The sequence below is a fragment of the Odocoileus virginianus genome, chromosome 17 (genome assembly GCF_023699985.2).
Source record: "Odocoileus virginianus isolate 20LAN1187 ecotype Illinois chromosome 17, Ovbor_1.2, whole genome shotgun sequence".
Taxonomy (NCBI): domain Eukaryota; kingdom Metazoa; phylum Chordata; class Mammalia; order Artiodactyla; family Cervidae; genus Odocoileus; species Odocoileus virginianus.
Window position 1 is genome coordinate 17,272,162 of NC_069690.1, and position 16,180 is coordinate 17,288,341.

At 49.2% G+C, this 16,180-nt stretch overlaps 1 long non-coding RNA gene and 1 other non-coding gene across 3 annotated transcripts in view; both read left to right on the plus strand.

Moving 5' to 3' along the window:
• LOC110132215 (uncharacterized) overlaps positions 1 to 16,180 on the plus strand; it is a 157,082-nt gene that overhangs the window by 113,317 nt on the left and 27,585 nt on the right. The gene's annotated exons all lie outside the window — the stretch shown is intronic.
• LOC139039278 (small nucleolar RNA SNORA70) lies at positions 10,264 to 10,398 on the plus strand. Its single transcript, XR_011492599.1, has one exon. It is a non-coding gene; the product is annotated as a small nucleolar RNA SNORA70 (small nucleolar RNA).

Here is a 16,180-nt window from a genome sequence, read left to right on the forward strand (position 1 = left end):
CAGACCTCACAGGCTCTGCTTCAGTGGGGAAAACATGGAATTGTGAGTCTGGAGACGTTGGCCTGAATCCATATGACTTCCTCAACCTCTCCAAGCCTCAGTTTCCACATCTGTAAAGTAGGGAGAGTATCATCTACCCCCACCCCCAAATGGTTGCTGGAATGGTCAAATGAGATCACTTAGATTTAAAAAACCTTTGAAAACCTAGCAGAGTGTCCGCGTGTCATATGATGGAACTAGAATCTGATTCATCTGTAACGCAGCCAGCATGAGGTCATGCTGGAAGGATAGGAGTGCCAGGGGACGGGGGAGAAGTGTGTCCACTGGAGGGAAGGGCCTTGAGTCCAGGGCTCTGGGTTTGTCTGCTCCCTTTGTTTCAGTTCAAGGCTCACCAGGCAGCCTCTGGTTGCTAATTTGCTTCCCTGTTGACCCTGATCTGGGCCTCAGGACAGGAGCCCCCTCTGGGATATTAGGCAGGTCCATGTTGGTTGTTTATGGCTCATCTAACCCTGCACTATGTCTCATTAACCCCTTTCCACTAGGGAGAAAATCAAAGCTCAGAGATGCTCGGGGCTGGGTCAGAGGCACTCTGTTGGGAAGCAGAGAAGCCAGGGTCTGTCTGACCCCAGCCTCCCGTGTCCTCCCACACCACACACCCTCCCAGCAGCATGGCCTCGACCCTGGAAAGGCATCACTGTAGCTTCTGAATGGGCAGTGGAGACTTAACCCTGGGGTCTTGTTCCTCATCCCCTTCCTTCCAGCCCGAGCCCCACCTCTACCCTCCAGTGACTTGAGAAAAATCAAGCTCCTGAATTTCCCAGACCTTGAGCCTGTGTGACTCAGCAGCCCCGAAGGAGAGGGCCCCTGAGGTCCACCTGTCACCCACAGACATTGCTTCACACGGATAGTCTTTCTTAACAGCTATGAACCCCGCCAGCTGACAGGGTCAGGAGCCTGCCAGCACGGCTGGGGCTGGAGGGCGGATGGCAGCCAAGCCCGCTGCTGGGGTTTGTGTAGCTGCCCTACAGATAGGCTGACTTGTCCTCGCTCTCCCAGGGAAGCCCTCAGTCCCTGGAAAATCCGGGTGGTTAGTCCCCTCCCTGCAGGCCCGTGGAGAGAGATGGTGGACAGGCCAAGGGGGTGCTCCATTTGCCCCATAGGTTCACCCTCTGACCTGGACACTTGGCAGAAGTGGGAACCTGTCACTGTCTTCACTCTAAAGACCCATGAATGGGCTCAGAGCATGCAACCATCCAGGGCGTCCGGCTTAGCTTGCACTCACGTGGCCAGGTCCGTGGGGACAAGGGAATAACAGTGTTAGGGAAAAGGAGGGCTGGACTTTCTCAGCTCTCTTCTCCTTTTCGAAGACTCTCCATCCTGCCTCCTTGGCCAGGGCCCCGCCCACTTCTGTCTGGCCCTCACCCAGTGCTCTCCTTTGGCACCGAGAGGTTACCTCTGGCCTAGCTCTTCAAGCACTGCGTTTTATGGCGAGCGCGTGGTTGGGGCTCGAGGGGACACCATGACCTTTGTCCTGCTCCTTCAGCCTCTAACACTCAGAAGGTCGGTGCATGGGACGTTGCAGGTCACACCAATGAGTGGCCAGTGGGAGGAGTCACTCTCACTGGCCACTGCTGGCAGCTCAGAGCCTGGACTTTGAAGGGGCCATGAAAACCAGTTTGTTCCCTGGTGGTGATGAGCCGTCTGGGAGCTACTGTCAGGGTCTGACTCAGGCAGAATAGCAGCCCCTAAAGATGTCCACCTCCCAACCCCCAGAACTGTGAGTATGTTACCTTCCATGGTTAAACGGACTTTGCAGGTATGATAAAGTTAAGGATCTTGGCATGGGGAGATTACCCTGGCTTATCTGGGTGGGTTCATGTCAACACTGAGGGATCCTTATATCAGTAAGAAGAAGACAAGAGGTCAGAGAGCACAGGCAGAGATGTGACAACAGGCAAAGATTGGAGCCATGTGGCCACTGCTGCCTTCCAGCAGCATCTAGAAGCTGGATGAGTCAAGGAACCGATTCTCCCCTGGAACTTCTAGAAGGAACCAGCTCGCCAAATCCTTGACTTGAGCCCCCTGAGATTCATTTCACACTTCTGGTCTCCAGAACTGAAAGATGGTTTGTGTCATTGAATGCACTGAGTTTGTGGCACTTTGTCATAGCAGCCACAGGAAACTCATACAGTGTGGTGCAAGTGATGTAGGATCACTGTTGCCGAGGTTCTGAAAACACAGGGGCCTCCCTTTGCTCAGTGAGGTGGGGTGTGGCTCAACTTAGCATGAAGCCTGGAGTACACACCCAGTGCTCAGTGGAGGGGGCCCCCGGGCCTCATTCCCATCCTGTTGCATAGGAACAAGTTGGTGCCCTGAAAGGGAACTGATCAGACTTCTTTTTTTTTAACTTTTTATTTTACACTGGAGTAGAGATTAACAGGGCTTCCCTTGTAGCTCAGCTGGTAGGGAATCCACCTGCAATGCAGGAGACAGGAAGATCCACTGGAGAAGAGATAGGCTACCCACTCCAGTATTCTTGGGTTTCCCTGGTGGCTCAGCTGGTAAAGAATCTTCCTGCAATGCAGGAAACCTGGGTTCTGTCCCTGAGTTGGGAAGATCCCATGGAGAAGGGAACGGCTACCCACTCCAGATTTCTGGCCTGGAGAATTCCATGGACAGCATAGTCCACTGGGTTGCAAAGAGTTGGACGTGAGAGATTAACAGTGTTGTGATAGATTCAGGTGGACAGCAAAGGGACTCAGCCATACAAATACATGTATCCATTCCCCCCCAACCCCCCTCCATCCAGGCTGCCACATAGCAGCACAAGAATGATCTGACTTCTGATCTAGGGATCAGCTTTGGGGAAAGCAGCAGTGCCAGCGCCGCTTGGAAGGTCATTTAAACTACAGACATACTGAGTCAGAATCTGCAGTTTCACAAGATCCCTAGATGGTTCGCATACACAACAGTGCTTGAGAAGTGCTGACCCTGGGAGTCCCTGGGTCCTCAGATCATCAGTGAGGCAGATGCAGCTCTTACCACCAGCAGGCAGAGCAGACAGGCTGAGTGAATTGTTAAGGCACACACCACTGATGAGTGCAGGGACCAAGACCCACACACTGGCAGGTCTGACTCCAGAATCAGTATCTGTGCCAACATTCAGCAAAGTGTGATATAGAAGTGGTCCAGGAGCATTGCCTCTGAGTTCCCCTGCTTCCTGCCCCTTCCTGCCCATCCCCTGAATCATGCTCAGCTTTTAAAAAAAATTTATTTATGGCTGCACTGGGTCTTCGCTGCTGCGTGTGGGCTTTCTCTCGTTGTGGCAAGTGGGGGCTACTCTTTATTGTGGTGCTCGGGCTTCTCACTACAGTGGCTTCTCTCTGTTGCCGAGTACAGGCTCTAGGCACACAGGCTTCAGTAGTTGCAGCGTGAGGGCTCAGTAATTGAAGTACATGGGCTTAGTTGCTCCACGGCATGTGGGATCTTCCGGACCAGGCATGGAACCCATGTCCCCTACATTGGCAGGTGGATTCTTAACCACTGGGCCACCAGGGAAGTCCCATGTTCATCTTTATCTTTCTATTCCTCTCGCTGCTCACCATTTTTCCTCCCTCCTTGATCCCCCTTCCTTCCTCCTTCCTCTTCATTTCCTTATTTCTGTCCTTCCTTCTTTTCTCACTCACTGGGCGCTCCTCTGAGCCGGGCCCTAGTATATAGGAAAAACCTTGCTTTCAAGGGACACACCCCAGTGATCCCCACACCTGGTTGAACATGACAAGCACCTGGGGCTTCAACTTAAGTTTCTGATACCTGGCCCCACCCCAGACTCCCTGAGTCAAATTCTCATGGAGTGGGGCCTGGGCTTGAATATTTTGAAATCACTCCTGTGGTGATTCAGATGCAGCAGATCCACAGATGAGGGCTGAGAAAAAGTGTTGAGTACAACAGTAAACCGAGAAAAAGGGGCAATCAACCCTGGTGAATGGGGCAAGGAGGGTCCACTACTAAGGAACAGGAGGACTTTAGAGAGGAGGTGACTGAAGTGGGTTTTGAGGGATGCCTAGGAGTTTCCCAGGAGGACGAGGTTTGGATAGGGGTGGGAAAGGTTTTTTTTGGTCAAGAAAACAGTTTTTTTCAAAGGCCTGGAGACAGGAAATAGTGACATATTTGGGAAACTGTAAGTAATTTAGTGTAGTTGAAGGGTCAGTCAGAGAAGAGGGCTGGAGAAAAGACAGAGTCAGGTCATGAGGTCAAGAGGAGGGTCTGGACTTGACCCTGCAGAGACGAGGTGTCCAGACTCTCTCCAGGGGCACCTTCTCTGGACCAGTGGGCTTCACCTGCTATATGAATTCTGGCCTTGTCTCTTATTATTCCTTTCTCTTGAGCTCCCACCCTCTGTTGGCAGCCTTGTCACCTGGGTGTTAAAGTGAGCCTTCATTTCCACTTTTTAGTCTCACAATCATGGAGCTGGTCTGCTCCCTTGACCTGTGAGAAAACTGAGCCCCAGAAAGAGAAAGTGACTGAAAGGGTCCCTCAAAAAACCTGGAGCAAAGCCCAACCTGGAGCCAGGCCGCTTACTGCTGGCTGATTACGACCTTGTGTACTTGTATTCTCAGGCCAGCCTTCTGTGTCTTTGCCAAAGGGATGAATCAGGAAGCAACTTCAGACTGTTGAGGGGTGGGACAGGTGAGGGCTTTCAGCTCCCCGGAATCTCCTAAGCACTGTGACTTCTTGGCCTGCCTGTGGGCCCGTGGCTGGGGGTGACTGCTCCTAACAATGGCCGCCTGGAGGGCTCAGCCCTCTTCATTCAGAGGTCGCATCACCCTGAGCATGAAGTAGGACTGTGTCCGGTGATGGGAGGCCTGGCGAGACTGCAGCAGGCTTGCTGAGGGGTGGCTCAGGGAGCCCTACGGCCAATGGTACCGACCTTTGCCAGCGAGCTTGGACCTCAGCCACGGTCTCTCTGGGCCTCCTCTCCTAGCAACACAGTCCCAGCTGTCTTTATCTTTCCCCAGATGACCCTTTTTGTCCCTTAATCATCATTTTTCGCTTCTCTGCACCCTTTCCCCACATTTTTTCAAATGTCACAATCCCACAAGGACCTGTATTCTGCCAACATCTAAGACCAGAGCGCATGAAGCCAGAGCAGGTCATTCAGTCCTGAGTCCATCCACTAAGACGACGTTTCCCAAGGGGCCTGGGCGCGCTGATGCTGAGATGGGTAATACAGAGAAGCCACGAGGCTTGGGTTAGAACCCCAGCCCTGCTTCTGAGCTGTGGAACCTGGAGTTGGATACCGAACCTCTCTGAACCTTCATTTTCTTCCCTTTTTCAAATGGGGCCAATACCACCACCCACTCCCCTGGAGGAAGCTGGGCTCTCCCAGTTTACTTGCCTACCCCTGCCCCGTGCCCAGGGTTGTTGTGGGCATGAAGCCAATGTGGGCTCCTTTACCTTCTGAACAACCTCATTCACTCCCAGCCAGCTGCTTTCTGTGAAACTTGCAAAGCTTCTGATAAAATGCTTTTAGTGACCTAATACGCAGCATTGGTACTTAGATGAGAGCCACATGACTGTGGTCAGTCTCCTTCCTCTCTGAGCCTCTGTTTGTTCGTCTGTAAAATGGGGACAGTCATCCTAGAAATGGCTGACCTGGATATGTAAGACCCGGATATGACATAGCTGACCGACAGATGTCATCCCTTATGTGACCCTGCTTCAAGGCCACAGTGACCCATCCTGGCCAGCTGGAGCCCTTCCCTGGAAACTACCGAGCTGGGTTCAGTCAGGAGGAGCCCTTTCTTCTGTGGGCAGAGCTGTAAGGGCGAGTCTGAAGGCTGCTTGGAGGCCATTTTCCTCTATCACATGGGAACCTGGGTCTGTGCTGAAGGATCAGCTCCACAAACCGAGGAACAGTCTCAGAGGCAGAGAGAAAGCCTGAATGCATCTGAGTTCCTGTTTCCAGTCGGATGTGAGCAGTCTCTATCCCTGCCTTCTCACCCTTTGCACTTGATGATTATTTTCTAGACACTTTCCACCATAGTTTCACCCATTAGCTTAATCTAGTTCAAATCGTGATTTTTGTCTCTTATACCCAGACAGAATGATAGATCAGGCTTGTGCTATCAACCCTATTTTCAAGTGAGGAAACTCAGGCTCAGAGAAAGTTCCAGAAGCTGAGGCTTGCCTGGAGTCACTTGCGGAAGGAAAGCAGAGCTGGGATTTGAACTTGGGACCATCAGAGCCCAAAGTCAAGCCTTTCCCTCTGGTCCATGCTGTCTCCTGTGGGCCACGTCAGGCTTCTGGGAGGAGCACACTTGTTTCTTTCCATATCAGCAGGAGTCTGGCAGGAAGACAGAAATCATGGCAGAATTTCTTCAGAGGAAATTTAATATAAGTATTTATATTAAGCAGAAAAAGAAACCTGAAGAAAAGAACTATAGAAAGCAGTTTTCACCTCCTGGGAAGAGGCTGGGGTACCAGAGTCTAGGAGCTCGGAGGGGCCCCTGGAGCTGGAGCTTAGACACTGGGGGTGGGTGGGAGGGGCACCCAGCTCTGTGGGTGCTGCTGAGCTGGCGTGGCAGGGCTGGTTCTGGGGTGATGAGCCCAAAGTCTGGGCTTTGGGGCTCCCCCTCAGTATATTGTATGAAGGGAACAGGGAACAGGCTTCCTACAGTCTACGAGGCTGACTCCAGGGTGCTGGAGGAACACCTGTACCCCACCCCAGCTCCCGCAATACTTTGTCTAGGTCTTCTGCAGAGGGTCAGCAAGCCTGGATAGCTGGCGAGGTGCCACCTGTGGAGAGTTAGCCAGCCCCTGGTCAGGGGTGGGAGTCACTGTGGCCACAGGAGCCTCCCTATTCTCTCTGGAGGACACCTCATCCCAGGTGCGTCTGCTCAGACACAGGGGCTGACAGACCCCCTCCCTCGGGCCCCATCCCTGCCCAGGCACGTGGGGTCCTGTCATTCACTGGTCTAGACTTTGAGGCCTGGGAATCCTTCGGGTTCAGCGGCTGTTCGCCTCCGAAGCTGCTTGAAGCAGCCACTCTCTCCCCGGTCTAGTTTTCTCTTCCTACCCACTTACTTTTCTTGTCTGATGTAGAAGAAAGAGGATGGGATCTGGGCATTAGTCATCCTTTACGCTACCAGTTCTTGACGGACTACTTGTACTCTCATGAAATATAAAAACCTTGCAACTCTATGGGCCCATTAACCATGACCCCACCCCAGTTGTCCTATATATCATGTCTGCGTACCCTGCAAACCCACAATTTACTGTTACACTGTTGCTTTACACAGTCATGTGCGTCTTAAGAACAGGGAAATGGGGAATTCCCTGGTGGCCCAGTGGTTAGGACTCTGTGCTTTCACTGCCAAGGACCCAGGTTTAACCCCTGGTTGGGAACTAAGATCCCACAATCAAAATGGCACAGCTCCCAAAAAACAAACAAGCAGGAGAAAAAAAAAAAAAAAACTTTATAAAAGAAAAGGGAAATAGTTTTTTGTATTTACCCAAGTTTGCCTGTTCCTTTGTTCTTTGTTCCTTGCTTTGCTCCTTCTTCCTTCTGAAGAACTTAGGTTTCCCAGGTGGCACAGTGGTAAAGAGTCTCCCTGCCGAGGCAAGAGACACAAGAGACATGGGTTCAATCTCTGGGTGGGGAAGATCCCCGAGAGGAGGAAATGGCAACCCACTCCAGTATTCTTGCCTGGGAAATCCCATGGACAGAGGACCCTGGAGGCTATAGTCTGTGGAGTCACAAAGAGTCAGACAAAATTGAGCATGAACACATATCTGAAGAACTTCCTTTAGCATTTCTTTTGGATGAGTCTCCTGGTGAGGAATTCTCTTGTTTTTCATGTATCTGAAAATGTCTTTGTTTCACTTTCATTTTTGAAAGATATTTTCACTGGATATAAAATTCTGAGTTGACAGAATTTTTCCTCTGTGCTTTAAACATGTTGTTCCACTGTTTCCTGGCCTCCATTCTTTCTGATGAAAAGTCAGTTTTATACACACATATACACACAAAACATTGCTCCTCAGTATGAAGTATGTTAAAGAAGGGGGAGCACTGAAGAATTGATGCTTTCGAACTGTGGTGCTAGAATAAGACTCTTGAGAGTCCCTTGGATAGTAAGGAGATCAAGCCAGTCCATCCTAAAGGAAATCAGTCCTGAATATTCATGGGAAGGACTGATGCTGAAGCTCTAATACTTTGGCCACCTGATGCAAAGAGCCAACTCACTGAAAAAGACCCTGATGCTCGAAAAGATTGAGGGTGAGAAGAGAAGGTGGCGACAGAGGATGAGTTGATTGGATGGCATCACCGACTGAATGGACATGAGTTTGAGCCAACTCTGGGAGATAGTGAAGGACAGGGAAGCCTGGTGTGCTATAGTTCATGGGTTTGCAGAGTCAGACATGACTTAGTGACTGAACAAAAACAACATGAAATATATTGTTATTTGTTTTCAAAATTTTTCCTTTGTGTTTTTTTTGTTTGTTTGTTTGTTTTGGTAGTTTGATTATGTAAGTGTTTGGCTATAGGTTTGTGAGGTTGATTACATGTCTATAGGTATGCGTTTTGTATTCAAAGACTGTTGTGCATAGGCAGATGGGTGGTGCAGAGGCAAGGAGGGAGAAGAGAAAGCACTGGTGGTAAAAGAGAAGAGAAAGCAAGCTGCCTTGCTCATTGGTCCACTGAAAGCGGACCTGTGAAGCACTGTGAACGAGAAGCAAGAAGTTCTGAATTTGACTGTTGACCCTGCTATTTCCCAACTGGGACATATCAAATGAGCTTCTGAGCTTCAATTTCCTCATCTATAAATCTGGATTAATCTTGGCCTCAGGGAACAAATGCCAGGTTTAAATCTTGGCTCCACCTCTTGTGAGCCATGTGGGCAATTAACTTGACCTTTCTGGGCCTAGTTTCCTCATCATGGTGATCGTGCTTGCTGTAACCACCTCCTACGGATGGTGAAGGGTCAGAAGATTTAATACGTATAAGGTACTCTGGGCAGTGTCTGAGATGTAGTAAGTGCTCTCTAAGTGTCTGTTACCTTAGAAGACTGTTATGAGATTTTAAAAACACAATATACTTAGTAAAGGCTCAAAAAGAGTTTCTTTCTCTCCCTGAATCAGACCTAGGCTGAAGGTTGCAACATCTTTCTGAACCTCTCCCCTAAGGCTGGATCCAGGATAAAGTCCCTTGCATGCATGCATGCTCAGTTGTGTCTGACTCTTTGTGACCCTGAGACCCACCAGGCTTCTCTGTCCATGGGATTTCCCAGACAAGCATACTGGAGTGGGTTGCCATTTCCTCCTCCAGGGGATCTTCCTGACCTAGGAATTCAACCCGTGTCTCCTGTATAGGTAGGTGAATTCTTTACAACTGAGCCACCTGGGGAGCCCAGAGTCCCCTGTGGTGTACCAAAATAAAGCAGAGATGCTGGGCTGTGTGGATGGCCACAAGGATGGTCTCCAGCAAAGAAGGTGGCGTCCGGGCCTCAGTTTCCTTAACTGAAAGGAAGAACTCCTTGCTGGAAGAGCCAAATGAAAAGAGGGTCATAAAAATATTTTGGAGATAGTAAAACTCCTAGAGTTGGAATGTTTTGCTAATGTTTTTCCCCGGGTGACTGTCAGCTTTCATGCATACCTGAAGGGCCTCCAGTCTCTTCTCTCTTTCTGGGAGTCCGAACAGAAGCCCTCTAGGTGCTCGTCAATGTCGACATCAGACACTTGAAGCCTCCAGGCTGGGAGTGGAGGAGCCTGGGACCCACTGCCGAGCCACCTGCCAGGGCAGAAGCATGCTAAGCCCTATGGGGAAGTGAGGCAAAGGCCTCATGTTGTACTTTGTGGAGCGCTGTGAGATATAGTCCTCAGAGTGGAGGAGCATTTAGTACCAATGTCATTCAAAGGTTCTGGTGAAATAGCCTCGTCTCTGCCTGGGATTCACGCAGGACTTGAACTCACCCTCCCCTCTGACCTCTGACCCCTGAGTTTCAGTCCCTGTGCAGACTTGAGTGGGCCTGCTGCCTTTTCCCTGTTGGATACAGTATCTCTTTGGGTAGAGTCATGGGTAAGCGTGTCCTATTGGTTTATCAGATGTGCCCAGGAAGGTCTCCTCTGCAGCAGAAATACAGCCTCGGCCAAAACTGGGCCCATATCCTGCTAGAATGAGGTGCAGGGCACAGCCAGTGATGAGCCTGACAGTCATAGGCCATTGGTGTATGAAACACATAAACAGAAAAAGAAGCCCTTTTGCAGCCAATTAAGCCGACTGTGTTCTTTTCCCTGTGGGGTCCCACAGTGCAGTGGCTGCAAACAGCAGCCTCCCTGGTAGTGTATGCAGCCAGTTGTCTGTACAGGTTGCCCTAAGGGATCTTGAAGACAACTCTTTCCAGTGGACATTCATGACTGGGCATGCTGTCCTCAGTCTAAGCTCCAGACAGGTACGTGTTGTGCCTTTGGAAAGCCCCAGGGCACAACGGCCAGGGCCCACATTGGCCAATCATAATATCTATCCGTACCAAGCTGCAGAGCAAGGAGCATGTGATTGAGGCCCTCTGCAGGGCCAAGTTCAAGTTCCCTGGCTGCCAGAAGATCCACATCTCCAAGAAGTGGAGATTTGCTAAGTTCTATGCGGATACATTTGAAAACATGGTGTCAGAAAAGCAGCTCATCCCAGATGGCTGTGGGATCAAATACCTCTTTAGTCATGGCTGGCTGGGCAAATGGTGGCCCTGCGCTCATGAGAGCCTTGGCATTGTCCCCTCCTTAATCATGTCCACCAATAAGTCCTACTTTCCTGTCAAAAAGCAACAACAAAAAAAGAAGCCCTGAAAACCTGGAGATACAGGAAAACCATTCTAAAGAACACTGCCACGAATATCTTTGTGTTCATAAACTTCTCTGGATTTCATGTTTTCCTTAGTATAAATCCTAAAGTGTGGGAGCTCAGTGTTTTTATAGGCTCTCAGTAGATACAACATAATTGCTCCCCGCCTCCCAGTCCTGTACAATTTACACCCCATCAGCAACATATGAGCATGGCATCTCACCACCTCAGCACCACTATTAAGCATTATAGCTTTTTAAAGTTTTTGTTACTTTCAGTAGATGAAAATGATATGTAGTTCTCCTTTATATAGTGATTGTAGCAAATCTCTTTCCCCCACCTCAGATTGAATTGTAGCCAGCTCACCCTTATTTTTCTGTGCAACTATGAGTAAAAGTGACCCTAGTAACCGCCAAGGAGATGCTCCAGGGTAGGCCTATGTCTCAGTAATTTTTGTCTCTTGGTGCTGAGGCAGCTGGGGGTCTGCACAATTTAAACTTTGGCTTTCATGGTGGTATTGAAGAGGCCAAGTGGGCCGTGGAAGAGAGGAAAGCCACTGAACAGCTCTTGTAATTTTATTTTTCTCTTCTCTGGTTTCCAGCTTGATTTTTCTATCTATATTATTGGTGTGAGTTGGTAAAGAGAAAAACTATTTAACTTCCTGAGGTTTAGGTTAAACCTTGGAAGTAATGTTCAGGCAATCTAGTTTAAAGGTATTTATGTTTTGAAACATGATACAAGAATCCTCTTGGTGAGTAGTTGTTTAAGTCATTTTAAAGAGCAATAACTGTATCAGGCATTTAACCCCATTATTTTACATGTTCATCTGGAATCTCATACATTGCTATACACATATATTTTTCAGTATCATAAGCAGAGATCCCTACATTGCAGTATTTTTTAAGATTTATTTAAAATTTTTTTTTTTTTTTTTTTTTTTAACTGTGCTGGGTCTTCCTTGCTGTGTGTGGGCTTTCTCTAGTTGTGGCAAGCAGGGGCTAATCTCTAGTTGGTTCTTGACATAATGGCTTTGGGGGACCTGTGAAACATCCAGTTGGAAATGTTGAGTTTCCCCCCTTTTCTTTCCTTCTTTCTTTTCTCTTTCTCTCCCTCTCTTTTTTCTTTTTCTCTGTCTCTCTCTCTGCTCAAAAATGGACCAACATGGCACTCCAGTCTCACAGTGCCTCTCAAATTTTTGAGAAGGACTGAATCTGATTGGTCATTGACCAGCCAATAGATTGGCTCCCCTTGGATTAGGTGAGTAACTCTTCTCCAATCAGATATGGCTGGAAAGGATTGATGAGTCACTTGGTCTAAACTTGGCTAATTAAGGCTGCCCTTTCAGCACAGGGTAAAGAAGGGGAGGAACATTTCCTGGAGTGTGCATTGCAGACCGAGGCACTATCCACATCTAAGGACACTATCTTTAAAATGAGAAGTCAACAAGGTAGTCTGTTAAGGGTCCTTTGGTTCTCAAAGGTTTGTGGGCCCACTTCCATCTGTGAACAAAAAGGACTGATTAGAAAGCTGCCCACTGTGTGGAGCTCCATCTGGGCTCCAGACACTGAGAAATGACCCCTCCCTCTCCCCCCCCTGAATTTGGCACAGCACAGGTTTTTTGGCCTTTGCAGGTGAGAAATTCCTGTTTTCAGCTGTTACTAGAATTCACAGGCTTCTATCCTTGGGGAGACCACAAGGGGAAAGCCCATTCCTGGACAAGAGAGCTATCTTGTGACTTTCCCTAGTGACAGAGCCTGTGGGTGACATCATCCTGGTCTATGCTTAGCACAACTGGGCTTTATCATTTCTGGGTTCCCACCCTACCCATTGCTCCTGTTTCCCAGAGACTTGGAGTCACGGGCTGCCTGACTCCTCAGCACTTCTTACCTTCATTCTCAGCCTGGTCAGGGAGATTTATGGCTCAGGAATCTCAGCACGTGCTTAGTCTGGCTACCAGCTCCTAGTAGTGTCACAGCATCTGCCACCAGTTCCCATGCCTGGACTGCTGTCCTCTGCCCATTGCCCTGCCCCCTGCCCCTCCAGAAAGAAACCTGCTCACCCCCGTGCTCTCCTTTACTGACCTCTGAGTAAGGACATCAGCCCAGCATCATGTGCTAACATCTGCCGCATTTTCCTTCTGTGATACTGTGATTTATGATAAGAAATATATATTTGGTCTTCCTCTTGCTTCTGGCACAGAGCTTCTAGAACACTTGGAATTTCCTAAATGATAAGAGCAATGATGGTGTCTTGTTATATTAACTAGATGACTTTGGGATACACCCAAGGATGGGGGTTGATTGCCAGTATTCTTATCTCTTGGATTAGAAATGCACATTTTTGGCCCTAGCTGAGTCAGAAACTCCGTGGAACCTGGCAATCAGTGTTTTAACCAGCCTTTCAAGTGATTCTGATGCACACTTGAACTTAAGAGGCACTGTGCTGAGCTGACTACACTGGGATATGAGCTGTGAATGGAGCCTGGTCTGAAGGGACAGTCTCCTCCCTCCCTGAAAAATCAGGTCCTGTTTCCCTTTGACTAGATTTGTTGACTTCCCAGTTTCATCACACAGAGGTCCCTTGAACATTTGTCTGTTCTTTCTCAGTTTCCAAAAGCTGAGAAAAGAAGCGAAGTGAAAGGCAAAGGAGGAAAGGGAAGATACATCCAAAAGACCATCAATCACCTTTGTCCCCCTTAATGGTTCTGATTCCCACAGGTTGGCTAGGGCAACACGGTTGGGATCATTGGATTCTGGGGCTAGATGAGGCCTCCAGGATGCACTAACCTGTCCCCAACAAAGCCTCTCAGTGGAGGATAATGTCATCTTAGAGAAAGAGTCTTGTCACCTCTCCATTTTACAGGAGTTGAATCCCAGAGAACCAAAAATGTGTTGCCAGAGTCACAGAACAGAGGGCAAAGCTGGCCCTGGGACCAAGTCTGCTGGCTTCTGGGCCAGCATTCTTCCTACTGTACCAGAGTTTCCGGAATTTTAATGTGCATGTAAATCCCTGGGGAGTTTGCTGAGATGCAGATTCTGATTCTGTGGGTCTGACATGGGTCCCAAGATCCTGCCTCCTGGTGAGCATCCAGGGGGATGCAGGATGCAGTGGATGCTGGTGCTCAGGACCACATGTTGAATACCGAGATTCTTCACCACACTGCTTATCACTCACCCCTCCTTCTCAGATTGGTTCCTGAGAGCCTTCCAGGCTAGAAGAGTCAACTCTAGCAGAAGAGAAACCATCCCTTACTTGTGGTTGTGAAGAGAAAGCAGTAGAATCGGTGGGGTTTGAGGAACTGCAAGATCTTTTTGTGTCTCCCTAAGTTTCACGTTCAGCCAGTGCTGCTAGAAAATCTGCTGATTCTGGGCCTCGTCGTGAGCTGGAATTCACTGACATGCCTCTCTACCCCCTGTTCCCAATAGCCCCCCCACCCCCAAGATGCTGCAGTCCCTGTCAAGGGTCTCCCAGGCCCAGCACCACAGGAAGCGATCACCATGGCAACAGACAGTCCCAGCGCCAAGTACATTCATTAGAAGAGCTGGAGAGAAAACAGCCCAGCTCTTCCTGACCCAGCCTTTCCTCGGGGGGCTGGGGGGAGACTTGTGGGATTGGGAGAGAGTCGCCTCACCACAAACCCCAAGTAAAGAGCCCAGGACAGCCCCTAGAATCGTAGTGAGAGAAGGAATGTTGAGGCTTCACCTGAATTTATCATTTTCTGAATGATGCTGGGGAGGGCATATGACTCACCCAAAGCCACACTTCTGTTAAGAGCAGGCTGGGGTGAGACCCCGAGCTCTGAACTTCCAGCAAGGCCTCTGTCCCCCTGAAGGAAGCTCACTGAAGGTCAGTGCCATGGTCCAAATTGTGTCTCCCTTCATATGTGGAAGCCGTTACCCCCACCCCACCCCCTGGCAGTTTGACTACAGTAAGTCCCCTACATACAAACCTTCAAGCTGTGAACTTTTAAAGAGGCAAATGTGCGTTCACATGTGCAGGCACATAAGTTAGTTCACGTGTCTGGTGTACATTGTCATGTGTGTGCATCCTCTACAAGTAATTTTGGTTTCATATACTTTACAATACTGTATAAGGTACAGTAGTACAGTATCTTTATTTCAAGCCCAGGATACCCAGAAGCAAGTGTAAAAGCAATGGTGACATAGCTGGTACTACTGTACTTTGCAAGGTACTGTACTATAAAATTAGATTAAAAAAAAATTTTGTGTATGTGTTTGTTTTTCTGTATTATTTATGTGAAAAGTGATGCATCTCCTCTGTCCATGGAATTCTCTAGGCAGGAATATTAGAGTGGATTGCCATTCCCTTATCCAGGGGATCGTCCCAACCCAGGGATCAAACCTGAGTCTTCCACATTGCAGGCAGATTCTTTACTGTCTGAGCTATCAGGGAAATATTATAAACCTATTACAGTACAGTTCTGTATAACGGATTGTGTTAGCGGAGGTACTTAGGCTAACTTTGTTGAACTTATGAACAAACTGGACTGGCTCATATGTAGGGGACTTACTATGTACCTAGAAACAGGGTCTTTAGAAGGTAAGTAAGGTTAAATAAGATCATAAGGGTGGGACCCTAATCCACTAGGACCCTGGCCTTATAAAAAGAGGAAGAGAAAGAGATTTCTCTTTCTGCCTCCCTCCACTGTGTGAGAATACAGTGAGGAGGCAGTCGTCTGCAAGCCAGCAAGAGAGCCCTCAGTAGAACCCGACCATGTGGGCACCTTTATCTTGGGCATCCAGCCTCCAAGACAGTGAGAAAATGAATATCTTTTGTTTGAGCTACTCAGTCTGTGGTACTTTGTTAATGACAGCCTCAGCTGTCTAATGCAGCCTTTGAGTCAGTCATATTCTCCTTTAGTTTCCCTGGAGGAACATGGCCCTGCTGTTCTTCAGGGCACTTCCAGAACTCGTTATAACAAACCCCTCTTCTCCCCAGCCAGCCGGCAAGTGACCTGGCTTCCTCTACCTTCAGGAGTGAATCTGTTTGGCTTGACTGTGTGTGTGAGGTTGGTCCAGGGAGGTGAAAGCAGGCTGCACTGGTGTGGATGAGAGCGTGGGACAGGCGGTCTGCGGGGCGGAGGGGAGGGGGCGAGAGCCTCAGTCCGACCTCTCCCGCAGCACCTGCACTCGGCTCTCGGCGTGGCCCCACTTCCAGCTTCTCCTCGCCCAGTCCCCTCATTCACCGGCTTCACCCAGTGTCTTGTGATGTCCCAGATATCCTGCTCTTCCAGCCTCTATGCTGCCCAACCCCTCTTTCCTTCCTGTTCCCCTGGCAAACCCTCAGCCACCCTTCAGACCCAGCCCAGGGGTCTCCTCC